The sequence below is a fragment of the Choloepus didactylus genome, chromosome 4 (genome assembly GCF_015220235.1).
Source record: "Choloepus didactylus isolate mChoDid1 chromosome 4, mChoDid1.pri, whole genome shotgun sequence".
Taxonomy (NCBI): domain Eukaryota; kingdom Metazoa; phylum Chordata; class Mammalia; order Pilosa; family Megalonychidae; genus Choloepus; species Choloepus didactylus.
Window position 1 is genome coordinate 172,355,315 of NC_051310.1, and position 16,482 is coordinate 172,371,796.

At 38.3% G+C, this 16,482-nt stretch overlaps 1 protein-coding gene and 1 long non-coding RNA gene across 8 annotated transcripts in view; both read right to left on the reverse strand.

Moving 5' to 3' along the window:
* Positions 1-16,482, reverse strand: part of SLC25A21 (solute carrier family 25 member 21) — a 489,133-nt gene that overhangs the window by 261,473 nt on the left and 211,178 nt on the right. The gene's annotated exons all lie outside the window — the stretch shown is intronic.
* LOC119532444 overlaps positions 1-16,482 on the reverse strand; it is a 33,635-nt gene that overhangs the window by 2,299 nt on the left and 14,854 nt on the right. The window contains exon 2 of the long non-coding RNA XR_005216544.1: positions 2,194-2,262. This is a non-coding gene — a long non-coding RNA (uncharacterized LOC119532444). The remainder of the gene's footprint in view (positions 1-2,193; positions 2,263-16,482) is intronic.

Here is a 16,482-nt window from a genome sequence, read left to right on the forward strand (position 1 = left end):
GGGGGAGTGGTGGGTTGCCATGGGTAATCTTTAAAGATTAAAGATCATTCTTGTTCCACAGTCTGTGATCTTATAATCCCTTCTCCAGACAAACCCCAAGAGTTGGCATCCTTCATCAATCACAACTAAATGACATAAAAATCTCCAAATTAGAGAAACCCAGCACATTGAATAAACAAAATTTAATACTGATTAGGATTCAAATACAGATGCTGGTGTAAATATCACATTGAAACAGCATAATTTTTGATGAGAAAAAAAGTGCCGGATGAATGATATCTCTTTCTACATAATTCATTAGGTCCATCCTAAAAATTAGTATTAGTGTTTCTAATTTTAATTCTATGGCCAAGTCATAAAAATAGGTTTCTATACAGAACTTGCTTGTAGTGATTCTCATTTACATAGAATTTTGCTTGTGTTTCAATGTTAAGTGTATCTTTCTTTACTGAGCAACTCTAGGCAAAAATCTAATCCTTCCATTGGAAATGATAAAATACAGTACTAGTTAACTTATATATACGTAATATAGGGCATGGCTGGGTTATAGTTTAGCAGAGAATAAAAAAGAATGTCTTCAGAAATTACTTTTTAAGGCTTATTTTTTCTCAGTCATTAGGCCTTTGTCATACAAATGAACAGCTGCTGAGAATTTCAACCAGGGCTTTTCCAGGTGTGTTTACCCAGACAGCCAAACTGCCAAAAAGCCTACTAGTGTCTCCATCACCCCACATTGCTTAACTGCCCATGTGTCATACAGCACAAACAAGTCACCATGCCCAGCTCCCTGGTCCTCCTGTCTAAGACGGACAATAATCATTCAGAAACACAGACAACCACAGCTCCAGCAGCACTCAATTCCATGTTTGGTCTCATAAAATCAGTGTACACATTTATTTCACATAATGGAGAGTAAAGTGAGTCTGCATAAAGTTCCATAACTGAGAAGCCATCTAGAAAACTGTTCTTTTAGGAATCCCAATGATTAAACTCCTTTGATGCCCTCATGCAGGTATATGTTTCATTGTGGTTTTCCATGCAATGAACACCACGTACTAGTCCAGAGGCAAGCGTCCTGACATCACAGAGATATTAAGAGATATTAACTGTTCCTTGTGGAAACTAGGCTTGTCACCAGGTATTGAGGCCTTACCCAGATACGGGAGACTGGCAATCTCCTCCCACAAAACACTGTATGGCTCACATATATGTGCGCACAGAGGCAGACACACACACGCAGGTACATGTGCACACACACATGGGCACACACACATGTAAAGGAGCTGGAATGGGGAAGGACACTGAATGAGGGCACTTGGTTGTCAAATGGATGAATCAGAACAGAGCGGACATAGCCAAACCTATTTGAAGGGAGCCTCTAGAAATAGGAGCACACTCTAAAAGAGTCTTCTGCAACTAGCTTTTTGGTAGACTGATAACACTTCTTCAGGCCTGTTTGCTCAAACTGTCTCAGTGGGCTGTGCATATTAACCCCACAAGCTCCTAGGTTTTTAGTTGCCCACTAAACAAATGGCTCTACCATACACAAACATGGAGTAAGGAGAACTCAGTCACATGTTTCTGTGCTGCTTTATCAGTTGAAAATGTCTTATGGGGGCACCTGGAGTGTGTGGCATGAATTCAAGGCCGAGTTTTTCTTTCATCTGGTGGCACTGCCATAAAAAATGAGCCCCACTCTTCCATCACACTCTGACTAATGGCAGCTGACTCACTGATTCCTCCTCTGACCACCCCCTGCTCTCCTCCCTTCCTCCCAGGGATGCTACCATAGAGTGAAGGCAAGTGGAGTTGACTGGTATAACTGCTAGATCCTAAGCTCTTTGTATCTGATCCTACTCATTCAAATCAGGACATTCTCCTCTCTATTGTTTCTAAAAACAACCCCCAAGAAATGTCTTTAATTGTTCTAATCCCCTATAATCCCCAGTGACTGCAGATGGAGGAGGTGATGCTTCACCTGCTTTTACAACCTGAGAAATAAAGTTTTTGAACCTGTGCATGCCCAGTCTTTGCTCACATTCCCCAGGGCCTAAGGGCTCTTAGAAAGGTCAGGTTCTTCACACAGCCAAAGACAGGGAGCAAAAGGGACCCTGGTGACATACCACCAAGTGGTCTGAGAGGTGCACAAGCAGAATGAAACGAAAGACAATCAAATGTTCTGTTCATTTTCACCTTCTGATCTTTGTTTGAATTTCCTGAATCCAGATTTCACAATTTTGACCATAATTCCTGTCTCAGCTCCTAGTAAACAGACCAATTATGATGAATGTTCAGTACCTATTTAGCAATAACATAATCAGTAATCAAAAAGTAGTTTGAACATTTATCTTCTACTCGAAAGTCAAGGCAAGAGAAAAGGCAGCACAATGCTGCAATGAGTATTGAACTCAGGGCCAGAAGAAATAGGTTGGAGTCCTCCTTCTGCCAACTATGGCTGCTGATCCTATACTTCCAGCAGGTCACTTGAGACTTTCTGACTGTTAGATTCCCCATCTGTCTAATTAATTAGAACATAATAAATTCCTTGCCTCTTTGCAGGACTGTTCTGAGCATCAAATGAGAAGAGGGGAGTGTGAAAACTACGAAAGTCTAAGGTAGAGAGACTCGTGGGTGTACCTCTTTATTCTTAAATCTTGAGGGGAAAATTGGAATCTAATCATTTAATCCAACATAGGACTAACTGTTTTAATGACTATTTTCACTGGTCAATCTATGTCATCTTTATCTTTAGTCATGTGGATTCCATTCCTATCTAATTAAACCTTTTCAGTTCATTAGTTTGACCACTTGAACAGAGAAATGTGTTTGTGGCTGGAATTTTTGGAAGAAGAAGGCAGAATCGAGAAAATTTCTTACAGAAAACTGAGAACTAGATTTTTAAGTTTGGGGCTAGTGATGTGAAGTGGAGAGAGAGAGATGAGGGAGATAAGTAAAGAGAATACTAGATAAATGCCTATGTTTTTCAAATCACAATATTTGCACTTAATTCTTTATGCCTCTTAAGAGTGCCTTTTTCATATAAACACACATTAGCACATTCCCATTTTATAATGCAATCTCTCCAAGCTAATGCCATTCTCTTGCCATCTCTTTCTTTTGTAGTTTATCCTCCTTGCCCCAACCTGCCAACTCAGTCCTTCCCTTCCCTCCCCTCTCTGATCCAATGCCCCTAAAGATGGCTTCACCATTATTCTCTGATTTCTTTTCTGGCCAATACCTTCACAGTAGATCCCTCTTGAGTGAGAAAATGGGCTGTGGTTGTAATGCACAGCCCTACTCAGCAGCACCAAACACAGCTGTAGCCAAAACAAACAAGGGAACACCTATGTAAACAAGAGTGGTGATTCCACAATCCAAGCCACGCCGAGTCTGCAGCCACTTTCATCATTTATAACTACTGCTTTTTGCCAATAATCAGAAAAAGGAAGCTCCACACAGTATAGAACACAACAGCCTAATTGCTCATGTGAAATTCTGACAGCAATTACACTGGAGTCACTTTAATACTATCTAATTTTCAAACTTACCCCAACCTGTTAAGAAGAGGAGGTTAATGATGGTCATGTGTAGAATTACCTGGGTGAGTTTGCTAAAATGCACTCCCAGGAGGTAAGGCCTGGCAGTCTATAGCTTTAGCAAGCCTTTCTCAGGTGTTTCTGAGAAGGTCATCCAAGGACTACACTATGAAAAAAAAACTGCTCTAAGGTTTTGCTGAGAAAGTGACCACTACTATGCAAGGTCCCGATGATCTTCTGAGAGGGTATGGTCCCAAGAGGGTTATCTTGGCCCCCGGGCTGGTGCTGGCTGCCTTACTGCCCCTAGCCTCAGTCCTGTCTCACAAATTCTGGGGCCAGTCCCCTTTCTGCCATCCATGCTCCATTGATAGGGAGCAGCTGGAGGATGGGTCTGCAGTAGACACCCAAAGCCGTGTAAAAGTTGGAGAGGAGCAAAGGAAATACAAGCCCTTCCAAAGTTATAAAACAGTGCCTTACAATTGCCCCCTGCACAGGAATACTATGTGAAGACTGAAGAGACCTATCCGTCTCCCTAGAACCTGGGAGGTAAAGAAGCATTCCCTAAACATTTACCCTAAACTATTCGAATCCAGCAAGAGCTGGAGCAACTGTGCAGGTTTTTTCCAAGACAGATGTGTTCCCTCCTTCCTGCATGTCCTAAAACATAACTTCCCCATAGAATCAATGGTAGAAGGGGAATTTGAGCCTTCAGGCTACACATGAAGGATGCCACCTCTTGGAAGTGTTTTATCTCCATCCGTACAGCTCCTGGTTTGAGTTCTCCTCATCTTTTGCCGGGACAACTGCAGCAGTTTCCAAGGTGGCTTACTGCCTTCACTCTCTGCTGCTATTCATCCTTTCTGTACTCTGCTGGCCAAAATTATTTTTTTCATATATAAATTGTTTATTATTGTTAAGATCCTTGTTTCTGTCTGTTAGGCTCCATATTATTTCTTAGCATAATGTTTAAAAAAACACAATAAAATAGATCAAATGTAAATCAGTGGCTGAAGTACCTGGAAAATAACTAGAAGAGGTAGTAAACAGTGCATGTTTTATTAAAAAAGAAATCTAGAAATTATTACTCAGTTTGATTAGAGATAATAGAATGCCATGCAACCAACCAGCCTTTCTTCCCTCAAAGTATAAGCTTATTTTGAACACATGCAAAATTTGCTTTTAATAATTTATAATTTTACTGCTTTCCTTGATCCTAGAATTTGACGTAGAGGTAGTAATGTTGCTTTGACTAAGCCAGAAATTTTATTTTTGTTAGCGGGGTAGAACTATTAATATGAATAGCAGTAATTTTAGTTTGGCAGAAAAGTCATTGTGAGACCTGAGTTGGCAGTCTTCAAGTTTTTATTTTATTATTCCATATTTTTGAGTCATTTAAGAGGTTGAAAGAAAGGCAAAATGTCCCAGAAATGTTTTCCACTTTCCTTTGGTTACAAAATAGGTCTCCCTTTCCACCAAAGGTTAGTACATATCCCCCCATAGTATATTAAAGACGTTAAAGAACTGATAAGTGAAAAAGCCATCAAGCTTATTCTATTTTTAAAATTTCTTCCCCTTTCCTGTTTTATTCCCCAAAGTCATGCAAGTATGCTGCTTAGAGCATGTGAACAGAGGATATAAAATGGCCCTCCCCAGATTATGGTGATTCTGAACAGCATGTTAGCAAAGAAGGTATTTATGGCTGACAGAGTAATGGGAAAATTTATATTTCAAAATAATAGATTATTCATGTAGGGACCATACTAGCTCTATCTTCCTTCAGCACAAAGAGAAACAAGGCCATGCATAGAGTTATGATCAAAATAGACAGCTGAATACATGTACATGGCCTTACAGGCCATTTTACCTGATATTCTGTACCCTCTTTATAGGAGGCATGTTTTGACACTTTGTTAGCGGAAAATGGGGCTGTTACAGCTTTTAACACTGCTTTCAAAATGAGCTGCCTAAGGTTCATGCAGAGAAGTGCATCTCCCCTCCTCAGAACCAGGCCAGGTTTGCTCCAAATTTGCAAGTCTGCTCAACGAGAGCCAGGAGCACTTGGGAAATGCCTTTGTATCCTCTACAACCTCAGGGAATCACAGGAAGAGCCTCATTGATTTTTGTTTGCTTTTGAGGAAAGTTGCTAATGGGAACAGAGGAATGCTCAACATGCTTGGTGAAGAATGGCTTTTCCTTTCCACTAGGTTAGCTGCATAGTACGTCCATAATAATCTTCTCCATCTCTGTCTTGAAGCCTCTTTTTTTTAAAATTCAATTCAGTTTTATTGAGATATATTCACGTACCGTAAAATCATCCATGGTGTACAATCAGCTGTTCACAGTACCATCATCTAGTTGTGCATTCATCACCCCAATCTATTTTTGAACATTTTCCTTACACCAGAAAGAATCAGAATCAGAATAAAAAATAAAAATAAAAAAGAACACCCAAATCATCCCCCCCATCCCACCCTATTTTTCATTTAGTTTTTGTCCCCATTTTTCTACTCATCCATCCATACACTGGATAAAGGGAGTGCAATCCACAAGGTTTTCACAATCACACTGTTACCCCTTGTAACCTACATTGTTATACAATCATCTTCAAGAGTCAAGGCTACTGGGCTGGAGTTTGGTAGTTTCATGTATTTACTTCTAGCTATTCCAATACATTAAAACCTAAAAAGAGTTATCTATATAGCGCGTAAGAATGTCCACCAGAGTGACCTCTCGACTCCATTTGAAATCTCTCAGCCATTGAAGCTTTATTTCATTTCATTTCACATCCCCCTTTTGGTCAAAAAGATGTTCTCTATGATGTTGAACTAAAAAGCAAGTCTTAGGAGACTATATAAGCCACATGGGTATGATACATCTTCATAAAGTTCAACACCAGGCAATACTAAACAATGTGTCTCTTAACCATACATGCAGAAGAGGGGTAAGGCAAGAAAATGAAAAACAGTGTTCAGATTGGTAGATATATCTGGTGGCAGAGGGGTGGAGAAGCAAAGAAATATGATAAAGGATAAAAGAGAATTACAGAGATAGATGTAAGTAATAAGTAATGTCTTGATTCTTAGATTAGGCAATGTGTTTCCAGATCTTCATTTCAAAAATAAGTTGTTTTTTTTTTTTTAAAAAAAGGACCATTCCTGTGCTGTTAGTTTGTCATGAACCCAAGGATTCTGATTATTCTAATGCTGTATACTAGAGTTCCAAAGAATAGAAGGAAAATAAAATTCTATCAGGAAAGACAACAGAACCCAACCCCATTTATAATGGATTTTCAATGATTCTAATTAAAGTCAGGTACCTAATAACCTAGAATCATTCCATCTTCCAGGTTCCATAATGGGAACATCCATTTTATTTTTTTTTTTCATATTTTTTATTGTAGAACATAACATATACACATAGAAGTGATAACTCTTCAAGTGCAATTTAACAAGCAGTTAGCAAATTTCAAAGAATAGCATAAGTCACAGTTTCACAGTTTCAGTCACTTCCCCATTGTGAAATATAACATATATACAAAAAGATAATATCTTTCAAAGAATAATTTAACAAGTAGTTATATAGGAAATTTCAAAAGTTGTTATGAGTTACAGTACCATAGTTTCAATTATTTCTTTATTGTGAAATATAACATGTAAACAAAAAAGTGATAGCTTTCAAACTACAATTTAACAAGTAGCTATAGAACAAATTTCAAAGGATGCTATGGGTTACAGTTCCACCATTTCAATTCTTTCCTTCCAGCTATTCTAATCCCCTAGCAACGAAGAAAAAGAAAAGTATATAGAGATTCAGTATTCATAATCCATTGTTAAATTCCATCTTGTCTGTTGCTACCCCTTCCTCTAGTTTAATCATTTTCCTGATTCAGGGATGTCTAGGCAGTGACCACTCTAACCTGTTCATGTTAGTTAGGGAATATCCATTTTAGAAGCAAGAATCTCAAAGTGCCAGGCAAATTTGAACTGTCATCTTTGAGCCTAGCGGTTCCTTCATCTCACCAGCCAAAATGCCTCTGTTGTAACTAGTTGAGACTGAACTGGTACAAAGGAGGGAAAAAAAAATCTACCAAACAATAATAATTTTTTAGAAAGTCAAACTTCTGGCCTAACAATTCCTATTTTTTTTTGAGGACTAATTCTATTTCCATAAGAATTTGATTTAATTTAATCTCTGATACAGTAGGAAGCATCTGGCATGATGACTATCTCTAACATCTATACTGACTGGGGAGAGAGGGGTGACTTATTTCTTGATACCCTCACCCAAAAGTTAGAGAGCAGTTATGGAAATCTTCAATCTCCACTTCTGTAATATGAAACTTCTCTGAGCCATTTTGTCTTACCTCAATTTCCTCCTTTTTAAAACCAAGTGACGGTCTTAAATTCTTCTCCATTAGAAACTTTTGAAAATATGTTTTGACTTATAGGCAACATTTGAATACAAAAGAGTAAGGTCAGTGATTCTGACAGGCTGTAGTCAGATACAGGACAGATTCATTTTGCATTTGAGTCAGCAGATTTTTTTTAAAGATCAATTTCATAAAGAAATTTTGAAAAGATTATTTCTCCTACACAAGCCTCTTATTAATTTGAAGACAGTGCTCCAGTTTTACCAAAAATAAATTCTTAAACTCTCATTTGGTATGACATAACATGAAAACAAACAAACAAACAAAAATAGGCTTGCCTCCAGAAACATAATGGCCTTAGCAGTGGTTCTGAAATTTTGGGATCTTCTGGGGATCATACTACAAGGAAGAGTTCTAAGCTGCATGCCAGACCTAAGGAATTGGAAACTGGAGGGCCAGGAAGCTGCATTCTTAACCAGCAGTTTGGGATGTTCCAATGTGAGGGGCCCTTGAACCACTCTTTTTAGAAAATACAGCCCTACAAATTACAATGAAAATCTGAAAGAACATATGCTCTGTTCTGGACATTAGACACATGGAAAGGACCTGTGCGGGTCTGACAATGTATTCACTCAGCTTTAGCAATCAGTTATAAAAGATAAAAGGCCACTCTGGCTTTCGAGAGTTAATGCATTTGCAAAAATGTCTCAGCTTTCTTACCTGTAAAAATGATAGCAATTTTTAAGGAACTAAACGAAAGCAACAGTACAGGGTTGGACCAGTTTTAGTCACTTGAAATTGCTACTTTCTTTAGCTCTCCTGATATTTGAATTCATACAAAGCACTGCCAAATAATGGCATTAAAAATTCCAGTAAGAGAAAATCTTCCTTCTGGGGCATCCACTTCTTTGAGATCTCATAAATTAGAACACCTAACCAGATATGCTTCCCATCACTGCTCAGCAATGGTTTCAGTCCAAGCATTAGAACAAGCCTTGCACACCATCTGGTATCGAGTACAACCAGAATGGACCTTCTCATCTCTGCAGCAAGACACTGGGGAGAAGTCACTAATGTCTTTCAAATCAATACATTATGAAAAGTAGGGGGTGATGAGGAGAAGGAACTGCTACTACTTGTGTACATTCTAGTTATCCAGTTAATAAGGCATTTATTAACTCCTTTAAGGTTTTTGACAAAACACATTAAACATGTTTTGTGTTAAGAACTAAATGTACTAAATATATGCGTTGTGCATAGACTGTATTAGGATCACAATGGGTGATTAAAAGGTATATACCAGGGGAAAAAAAAAAAAAAAAAAAAGATGTTCTCAATCCCACGATGCCGGGTCCAGATTCATCCCTGGTAGTCATATCACATGTTGCCAGGGAGATTTACACCCCTGGGAATCAGGTCCTAAGTAGCGGGGAGGGCAGTGAGTTCACCTGCTGAGTCGGCTTAGCTAGAGAGAGAGGCCCACATCTGAGCAACAAAGAGGCACTCAGGGGGAGACTCTTAGGCACAACAAGACAGAGGGCTCAGCATGTCAAGCCATCAGTCCCCAAAGTTTGTGAGAACATCAGCAACAATCCAGGTAAGGAAGTCCAACACCTCTACATCCTCCCCCAGCTCCTCAGGGGGACCCTGAATACATATTTTTATTGTCTGCACAAATTACTTTGGGATGTGTTGCTATTTCACTCTAACCTATACAGACGTACCATAGCTCACTTCTTATTCAAAGTTCCATGTAACTGTGGTGTTTGAACAAACTGACTGTAGAAGTTACATTGTTTAGAAAATGTAGATCCTACACCAAATAAACATTTCTTCCCTTGGTCTCACATGGAAATTGAAGTTTTAACACACAGTCAGTTTCAACCTTTACCCTTTGGCCTGATTTGCCCTAGTCTTAACCAGATCTGTGAAGCCTCTTTTTGAAATTGCTCTTCTGCTATATTTGCAAAGGCTATTTAGTGCCTTCATTTCCCAAGACTTCCTAACCTCTTATACAATTTCCTAATCTGAATCCATGAAAACCCAGAAAGGGTAAATATATTCTTAAATGAATGTAGTTTCATGTCTTTTCTCACAAATACTAATTATCATAGACTCAAACCAAATATCAATAAAATGTTTCTCAGTATATGCATCCTATTTTGTGAATCAATAGCTCATTTGTAATAGCATATTGCGAGTAAGCCAATGCAGAAATATTTGGCAATCTTGATATTCGCCAGGTTAACCATTTTTCTCTGTATTCATGCTACCGCATTTGCTCAGCAAACACTTTCTTTATGGACTCTACAAAGTGGATCCCTCATGTAAATTCACAAATTCTTAATTTAATGTCGCCCATGTGATCCTTCTCTGTGTGAGAGCCATCTCAGAATGCCTCTTTCAAGTGTTAATCTTGAGGGTGGAACAGTCAAGCCCTGGAATCAGGAGTGGCTTTATAGCAACATTAGAGACTTTGTTTGCAGCCTTTGAAAAAGTTACTCATATCCACAGGAAGCAGTTTCTTCAGTTATAAAACAGGAATAATAATCCTGGGAATAGCACACTAATGTGAGTAAAGCTCTTAAAGAACCTCTCATGAGAGGTGCAGTAAAAGGACAAAGTAATATTATTGGTACCCTGTCAACACTCAAACAATACACTTAGATACTAAGCAAAAGTGACTATAAATATAAGTAGAATAAGTGCCTGCAGAATAATCTCACAATCCCAGTCATTGTGCTCACCCACAACTATAATTTAGTTACACATTTCAAGAAAATAAACTATTCAACATGAAAATATTAATTCAGCTTTATTATATCAGAATTACAAACTTGGGGAGGATAACAATTTTCCATTATCTGTCTCATTGATTTACTTCTGACTTGTTTCATTCATTCAGTTTGTGTTTTCTATCCAATTTTTCTGTAAATTGAGAACAGACTTCTTAGTCACTTGATGTTATTATTCTGTTTGGGCTCTGGTGTTGTCCTCCAATCATCTACTCCAATGTTCAGTTCTAAAGTTTTGTGATCACTCTCAAAGGATATGGATTCATTGCATTATCAGATGTTATAATTTGGTTCTTTTCCCAAATATTTGTTAGCTGTGCTTCCCTTCTAGAATTCACAGAATTGATCAAACTGAAGACAAACTGAAAATGTTCCTTTTCAACCCTGACCTATGAATAGAGTTATGCTGTAATTGAAAGATATCATATTTCATATCACAATCACAACTTTCCATGTAAATATAATAAATTTGGAATTCTACAATTATTGCCCATCTTCCCCTTTCTTAGATTATCTTTCTTTTTTTCTGAGTCTCCTCTCAACCAGATCAGTGAATTTTGGTTATGATTTTCGAGAGTTAAAGATTCAGATTTTTATTATTTTAAGGAATGCCGAGATGTATTTACCTTTTTTTAACAAAAAACAAGAATCTCATGAGATAATGATATTTTTAGAAAATTTTATAATTTTGAACATTCCAGTTTTTAATAGCCTCTCTCTCTCTTTTTTTTTTCTGGTATGTAAACACCCAAAAACTATTCTAGATATACTCTCTCAAATAAAAACTATAGAATTCCTATTTATTTCTATAGAAATAAAAGCAGAATATTCTGGAGCAAGTCCAATATTTCTTGGAGTATACCAGAGGAGAAATATTTTCCTTCTGGGTTTATTCCCTATTCGCTTGCTTAGATAGAGTCTCATTAAGTTATAACAAAGAGATGTTTTAAAAATCACAGTCTACAAGAGAGCCCAGCCTGTCTGATGACAGTTGGTAAACATACTTCTGTTTTGGAATAAGAACTATATAGAACATAAGAATATGGATATCACAGGGACAGTGTAGATTTACTGGTATGTACTACCTGAAACAGACACATGCCACAGTCATATAGAACAGCTGCAACTCCATCTTCAAGGTGGAGTTTCTCCTACCTCTGCTCTCCTGCCTCATTTGCTGTCTGTCCTAAAGAAACTTTTCAAGAACGTGTCCAAAAAGTGGGGGAGGTTCCCATCAACACAGTGATCTGTTACTTCGCTGTCATCCCAATAACTGCCTATCATTTGGACCGGAGGGAAAGGACCTCCAAGTAGCCTCAGGACACACTAGAGGAAATTCCTGAAGTGATCAAGGGAATTTTTATTCTTCTTTCCTACCCATCTCATGTACCTCAAAGAAGAGCCCTTTTATGTCCTGGAGTGAATTTGGCCATGCCTGACCATAGTATCCCAACCCATCTGTGATCAGTGTCAAGATTTGATAATTTCCCAAAGTCTGTCCCTGCTTTTCTTACAGGAAATGTTACCACTCTCTCCTTATCTACACACTATATTCCACTTCAAAGCTTACTAATGTTCTGCTTTTCTGATATTCAAAGTCACTAATTCTGTCATCTGTGTGTGCTATACTTTCCTGAGCTCTTCAGCTTAAAGAAAAGTTAGCAAATCATGGCAGCAGAACTCTGTCTTCTAATGAAATCCTAAAATTCTAAAACAGATGCTTCAACATGGAGCCCTTCTGGTTGGGGAGGTGAGAGAAACAGTTTTGCCCTTGAGTTTCTCCTTTCCTAATATCTCCTTTAGCAGAAAGTGGAAAACCTGTGAATTAGGAAAACTTCCTGAAGAGGAAACTTCCATGTGAGTCTTTATTTTCCTAAATATTTAACTTCTTAGCTCCATCTAAACACAACAGTAAACAAAATGTACCTGCCACCATCCCCCACTATATAGGAAATCTTGATTTTTTTTCCCTCCTTTAGAACGGTGGGTTAATTTTAGAATGAAATCACAAGATTTGTGGGTCCTAGATCTTTATAAATCCGAGATCTGATGATCAGTTACATTTTCATCTTTCATGATTCCACAAGTCTGACCCACTAGAAGGGGAGAGAATTAAATTTTTCTCTCCTTCATATCTATGGGTCTCCCATATTCCCACAAGTGAACACCTTCTCTCCTATCTTTATTTGATGTCCACTATTGAGACCATAAGCCTCAGCAGGGCAGGGCTCTTGTCTATGTTAGTTGTCTTCACACCAAAGGACAGTTCTGAATAACCCAGCACCTGGTAAACATCATTTGATAGAGTCAATAATAGAAAATTTTATTTTAAATAGGTGTACTCATTTGATCTAACAATGCTGAGGTTTTTTTTTCACCTGCAAATTATGAATGATATCTACCTACACATGAAAATAACAACTATAATTAAGTAATAATGCTTGTTACTAAGCAAGCAACTCAGCCTTGCACTTCAAAGGTCCCTCAGACCATTATTGATGTAAATCTATTTATGCCCATGAAAAGGATATAAAAACAAGTTTTTGCTTCCCTAATTATATTCAAATTAAATGTCAACTGTATTCAGCAACAACAAATATGCATTGAGTGGTGGGCACTGAGGGCACAATGGGAACTGATAGCTACTGTCCCTGGCCTTGTGGAGCCTGCGGTCAGGGCAGGAGGACAGGCATTGTACACTGGTGTATGTGTGTAACACGGTCCTCAATAATATACAGAGTGAGAAAGGCATCCATCAAATGGTCACCTAAACAGGTATCAAAAAGAAAGGGACATTGTCCTATGAGTGCCTCAAGGTGAGAGCTCTGACCTAAGAAAGATGGCCAGGGGGTGTCTCCATAATCTGAAATTAGAAACAACATGTGCAAAAACTCTGTATTAGGAAGGAGGTTGGCAAGTAGCAAGGCTTGAGAGAAGGCCAGTGAGGAATAATTTTCTTAATGTGAGGCAAAGTGAAAATGTTTCTGAAGTCAAGGAAAGGTCAAGCAAACTCTAAAGCCACTTCTTCTGTTATTAGTCCTATGCAACCTGATTCTATTCCTTCACATCCCTTCATCCCCAGGACTGACGGCACAGTTACACCCTTTGTCTGAGAATGGGGGGTCCTGCTGACTGACAGCTAGTCACTGGTGAGTCATAGTCAGTCATTCCCAGCAAAGCCGGGTTATTATTAAATGTAGTGGAGCAGTGAATTCAATGGTTAGAAACCTAGAGAAAGCCTGAGAAATGCAGTGAAGCAGCCCAGAGGAAAACCACCTCCATGGAACAGGAAGTCTTTTCTCTTTTCAGAGAATCATCCATCACACCGGGGAAAACGGCAGGAACGTAACCTACTACTTATTAATAGGCTTCTGCACAGAGAGTGGCTTTGAAGCAGCAGCTGCCCACAGTAAATTTCACTGACCCTTAGAGCCTTTCTCCAAGTTTTCCAACTGTTTTGTCTCTTGAGCTGCAGCTCAGTGTTGGGTCCAAGTTACAGCACCTGACAAAACTAAGGGGTCTTTGCCGTATGAGAAAGGAAAGTGTTCAGTGATGTTGTCTTTTCTGCGCTACCCCAACAGTGAGACATGATGCCATTACATCTGGCCATAAAGTGTTCTTTCCCAGTGAGAAGAAGCCCAGCAAGGGATTTCCCTTTAGGGTCTGGTATTTTACTGTATACATATCAAAGAAAATACAGTGAAATACAGCTCGAACACAAAATAATGCAGCCAAGGGGGTCAAATCTTCTCAAAAAAGAATTAACAAGTCCAACAAGACCAATGGCCTTTACAGTTCATTCATGATGCTTTAGTGACGGTTAACTTTTTTTTTAATGATGAAGCTGCAGAGACATAAAAATCAAAGGATAGTGTCAGAAAGTAGTTCGGATTTTAAGAAAGCATATCTGAAAATTCATTTTTTTTCCTCTTCTGCACAATTTTCTTATCAATACCATTGAGTTAAATTTTTGGACATAGGATTCTTACATACGAACCAGACACAAATTAATTAAACAAATAAATATGTTGCTTTTTATGTGAAAGGTTGGTGTTCCAAACTCCCTGCTGATAAATCTTGTTTGCTGAGCTGCTTTTCTGGGAGTGGGAATAGATTTGCTTAGCTCTTGCTATCCTATCTCAGATCCTAGTTTCCCCCTTGTGGGTTGTGAAAAACCTTTGTGAAGTGAGGTGCTGCAGATGGGGTTCAGTCTGTGATCACGGACCACAGTGAATCTACTTGACCCTTGGGGGCCTGAAATCACACTCTCGCTTTTATTATCACCAACTGAGCTGACTATTAGGGCCCAAGGAACTCCCAGACACTCGTTTTTATACTTCAGTTCTTCTACCCAAGCAGGGAATAGAGGCAGATGCAAGTGGGAGAGTTTTGGTGGTACAGGTTTTGAGTCATGCTCTCATAGGTGAAAGGCCTCTCCAGTGCAGTACCTTAGAGCCCCATGCAGCCGAAGGGTAGAGAGGGGAGCGGGTGGGGGCCAAGGCTTTGGATTCCATTGTCTCCAATTGCCTTGAGCAAAAATCTAAAGAAATCCCTATAAAGTTATCACAATCCAGCATTTAGTTAATGAAGCCAGCTCCTTTGATTTCTATTCACTTTCCTTACTAATGAAAACTTCAGAAGGGAAAAAAATGATGCATCAATGACCTTTTAAAATTGTATATATTATTAAAACATAGCCAGCTAGCAGCTGAGATTATGTGTGATTATCACAGTGATCATTAATTGAGCAAAGAGCATAGGCCAGGGACTTTAAGTGCATTCTTTCCTTAAGGTCAGGAGCCCTATGTTGTTCAAGATGGTATGATCAGATAAGTGTTCAACAAACTTGATGAAGGAATAATGTATGAATGAATGAATGAATGAATGAATGAATGAACAAGCCTAAGAGCAAAATTCAGTAACATGCATGAAAGTTACTGAGTCAGGGTAATGAGATGGCATGTGTATACCTTTAGGCAAACTTCAAAGTAAAGGAAATATCCAATTACTTTTATATGATAATTACTAGTATAATAAACTCAACTAATTATGAAATAATATGAACCAATAACTAGAAGGGAATTAAGCCAATAATTACCAATAATGACTAAAGAACAGCATCACTAATTAGCACTCTATCTCCATAGGCTGAGTCAAAAGTGAAATAACAAACCAGTTTAGGTCAAAGAAAGAACCAGATGCACATAGATCCTAAGCAATAACCTTAATTTTTAGAGATTCAGGATTGTTCCCATTCCATGCTTACATAGTTTGAACCATATGGAATCACTGATTTTTGTCAAAATGCTCAAATATCATCAGTTTCATGTGGTTCAATCCAATATATTCATGTAGATATTCTAGTGCTTAACTAAAAGTGAAGGTTAACAAATTACTAGTATTCCACTCTTTGAAGAGATCTTAAAAGAAATTCTGTTACAATTTCCAGCTTCTTTACATTTATATGGTCCACATTTCTACATTCATGTGTACATACAACATTCACACATTGACTGTTTTCAGCCAATCTCTTCCTATAAAGGACTCAAAGACTTCTTAGCAGAGAAGATAAATATGTAAGCAACTAAAACTCTTAAAGATTTTTAAAGTTTAGGTAAATATGCAAGCTCATCAGGTGAGGCAAACTGAAATGAAACTTGTGAGTTCCTTCAGCATTTTCCCATTATTCCAGAATGGCAACTACAGGCTTCTGAGGGGTTTGTCACACCTTCTTCCCCAATGCAGGAACAATTCAAATTGGTCCATGAAAATCCTGTGGGAA